Source organism: Meleagris gallopavo, chromosome 3 (assembly GCF_000146605.3).
Source record: "Meleagris gallopavo isolate NT-WF06-2002-E0010 breed Aviagen turkey brand Nicholas breeding stock chromosome 3, Turkey_5.1, whole genome shotgun sequence".
Taxonomy (NCBI): domain Eukaryota; kingdom Metazoa; phylum Chordata; class Aves; order Galliformes; family Phasianidae; genus Meleagris; species Meleagris gallopavo.
The window spans coordinates 82,614,719-82,618,877 of NC_015013.2; positions in this window are offsets into that span (position 1 = coordinate 82,614,719).

The window sequence follows — 4,159 nt, forward strand, 5'->3', positions numbered from 1 at the left end:
ATTTAGACTAAATATAAGGAAAAGGTTTTTTTATAAGAGTAGTGAAGCACTGGAACAAGTTGCCCAGAGAGGTGGTGGATGCTCCACCCTTGGAGACATTCAAGATCAGGCTGGATGGGGCTCTGAGCAACCTGACCTAGCTGCAGGTGTCCCCATGCAGGGAAGTTGGACCAGATTGCCTTTAAGGGTCCCTTCCAACTCAAACTTAATTCTGTGATTCTCTGTAAGGCTTTTTGTCTGAATCTCCACTGACTTCCTGCAAAGATTCCATAGAGATTGGAGGTTTTCCCAGGCATTTAGTTCACTGCAGATTTTAACTAAGCATCTCAAAATACTAGTGAGAAGGAAAAAAAATCCACTTATGTTATAATTAGATGAGTCAGAAATAACCTCACCATTTGCCTGACATTGCTTACATTAGTATTCATCGGGCACAAAACACTGAATAAGCTAATGAAATGATTCACTTATTCATTTGCCTATGCATGTTGATAACAATATGCCAAGAACCCAATGATTTGTTAACAGCCTCATTTATTTTAAGGATGCTGCTGTCATTCATAAAACATTGGCCAGCTGCCATGCATCCCTTTACCTTTCCCTCTTAGCTTCATAAATCTCTGATTAACCTTTCAGGCATCTTAGGCATTTTGTGAGGAAAAGAGCAGCATCTGTTTGCAGACAACTGCTGATCACCTGCTCACCTTGTGGAGGTTTCTTAGTCCCCAGCCTTCCCAATGTCCACTGCACCCCGATGGGGCTCATTGCTTCCAGCCTGAATGGAAATTTCTCATCATGGTTCAGAGCTTTGCCATTGCCCCGCATGGGAGGAAAGGAAGCCCTAGCTCTTCTCCTCACCAGGCAGCAGATTAGTCATAAGGCAAATAACGTGCTGTCTGCTCCCAGCATGACTCTGAACAAGCTAGCTGTTAAATTGGTGGCTATTCAACCATTACACAAGTAATGTTAAGTATTAAGGCACATGCCTCTTGGCTCCTGAAGTTGGCAAGGAGGCCAACAGAAACCAGTGACTGGCAACTTTCTCATCCATGGATACTGTTGGTACACACCAGGTCAATCTGGCTATCGCACAAATGAGCTGGTGCCTTTCTCTCATTTTATGCATGGGCACCCAAAGCACAGAGCTAAAATAACCTAGTCAAGATCACACAAGAAACCTGGAGCAGATCAAGAAATGTTTGAGTTGCAAAGAATTTTGAACCACGGCCCACATACCCTTGAGGTCTGGTTAGCAGCTCAGAGATGGCAGGCTGTCCATGTTAAACACTCACACTTAGAAACTCATCAATTACAAGTTTGATGCTATGGACACCTGGTAGTCCGCCAAACACTGTAAGAGTAACACATGGGTCAGCTTTAAAGCAGTTTGGGATTATCTGGATCCTTATTACTATCAGGAAAAATACCTACATCCTAGGTTGTGTTCCAGGTCTATATGACATGCTTTACTGGGAATATTAATAACGTACAAGATAGATTCTGGGCTACCAAGAAAAGCTGAACACTTTACAAGGAATGAAAAATATGCAGCAAGGGTATAAGAAAATTATAATGGTAAGAAAACATGAGGCACTTGTAAGGTGCTATTTCACATCATGTGGAGTTTTGGTTTATTCATGTATTAGGGTTTATTAGAAGAAGGATAATCCTGAGCCTGGGTTTGCTCAGAAACACCCTTTGGTCTGGATGGCCTCAGTAAGCTCCCCTATTCTTCATGTTACCAGAGAGCTCCAGGACTTCTCACAAGATAAAGTCCATCCTGTTATCTTCAAGTTTCCTATCTGGAAGCAACATGTTTGAGGGTGCTGGTGCACTAAGTAGGATTGGAGTTGTGTAACATTGACTGTAATCTCACTGGCTCACAAACATAAGACTGTTGAATAGCACCAAGATGATCACTGTCCTGCACACCTCTCCTTCATGCTGTGCTATTCTCTCTGTGCGATGCATCACTAGGACATGTTTGGATTGAGAATCAGCAACCCACATAGACCTTTAGTAGTTTGCACATCCAGAAAGGCCAAGGTTACATTCCCACCTCCTTCTCCCACCTCCCAACTAACAAATGCATGAGGGAAAAAAGTTTCTATTTCATTAGTTAGGGATTAATCTGGTGTTGTAAAGCAACTGAAGGAAAATTGAATTGTGTGGCCCATACTATGCAACATGAAGGAAGCAGACAAGATTTATGCTGTTTGGCCTTCTATTAAATAACACTGGAATTACTCCTGCACAGTTCACTCATACTGCTCAGTGGAGTTGCTCTGGCACATCCCAGCAAAGGCAGTTGTAGAACTCCTTGTCCAGTGCCAACTCTGCATAATATCTAGATTGAGCCAAGAAAAAATTCAGAGCTCCCGCACACACACACACCCAGGCCCACATCAGCTAATGCACTGCCCCATGACTTGTTCTTCATCCCATCAGAAACCAATCACTGCATTTATTTTTCAGGGGAATGTTCCTTCTTTACTGAGTTTCATCCCAATGTGTCAGCACACTCTGTGGGAATTTGGGTTGTTCAAAGAGGCTGATACCTGTTACTCTTGCAGTAAACAACTCCTACTGCTGTCTCCTGCAAGACATGCTGTGACAAATTAGGATGGGGAAGCTGAGTTGAGCATATTCCTGCAATGGGCTACCCTCTTCTCTATGTCTCTTGCTTTCTACAGCTTCCTCTTCATAGAGAACAACTGTGGCTCTTCCTTGCATTGCCCCAGGACTAATCAGAAGCCAATAAGCATGAGAAACAAGATTCAGGTTACAGGTGTGATTAGCTACAGGAATGTAGCTAATGTGGCTTAATGACAATCTTCCATCAAGTGAGCAATCAGGTGTGCTATAAAGATTACATTAATAAGTCTCTTCCACCCATCCCAGCTGTGCTCAAGGTTGGTTACTGAGGCTGAAATGACACAAATGACACAAGCTCTGATAGCCCATCATCACTGAGTAGCAAAGGCTGTGTCCTCCATCCAGGGTGAATTTCCGATTTATGCAGAGGGGTAGAGCTTTTACATCCAAACCTAGTAAGTCACAAAATACCAGATTCTAAAGCAGATCATTAGGAAGTCAAATATTCAATCTAATATTTTTAGAGGCTCTAGAAAATTCAATTCTACATATTTTTCAGTCTCAGCAGTTGGACTTGTTACTAAGCAAACTAACAGTAGAGCAAAAAGATACAAGAGAAAGTACTGGCAAAGGGTTTGAAATTAAATCAATTTTGCTATGAAAGCTGAACATAGATTAAAAATGGAGATGTTGCTTTAGTGTTACCTACATAAGTCAATAAAATATTAATACCAATTACATATTTAAAAGAGAATCCAAACTACTGCAAATTTAATGGAATTTAAATAACTGAATTTGGTTGAAGTAGGTATCACTAATCACCTTTTATATGGTGATTCTAAGTGTATAGATTTGTCTATGGACTGAACTCTAGCTACACCAAAAAGTAAGTCAAAGCCCAGCATTGTCTGTGCTCCATCGTCAGAAGAGGAAAACAGGCTCCTCCAAAAGCAGATGCTGCTCCAACTCACATCTGGAGAATGACAGCTGCTGCTGTCACTACACATAGATGGATAGTGACTGATGTGGCTACATATTGCAAGTCTAATTCTATTCTTAATTAAAAATATTTAAAAAAAAGGAGTAATATGAGTCAGCTATAAGAAAAAAATAAAAACCAATAAGCAGCCATTTTTTACTAGCATGAAAATGAGCTTAGTAAAGCTTAACAGAGCATCTTCCCTGCAAAAGCACAAAGCTCTGATGAAAGCTGGATTGGTTTATGCATTTATGGCTTTGTTTGCCTGTGTCTGTCCTGTAGCTTTCTGTTTGATGACTGTAAGAAGTCAGTGTGGTTTCCAGGGTAAAATAACGAAAGCTGTAATTGAAAGGTGTCCATGATTCATTAGAACAATTTTTAAATTACAGGGAGTATTATTTTGCTGTCATTACTACAGATTTAATGATGGTCCATGCCTCAACAAGATTCTGCCACTCTACAGTTAGCCTCAGCCAAGCAAATGACTTCACTTAAAATCAAAAATTGCATGGGACCTTTAAAGGTCATCTGGTCAACTCCCTGCAGAAAGTTTCCAACTGTAGACTTGCTCAATAGCCTACAGGA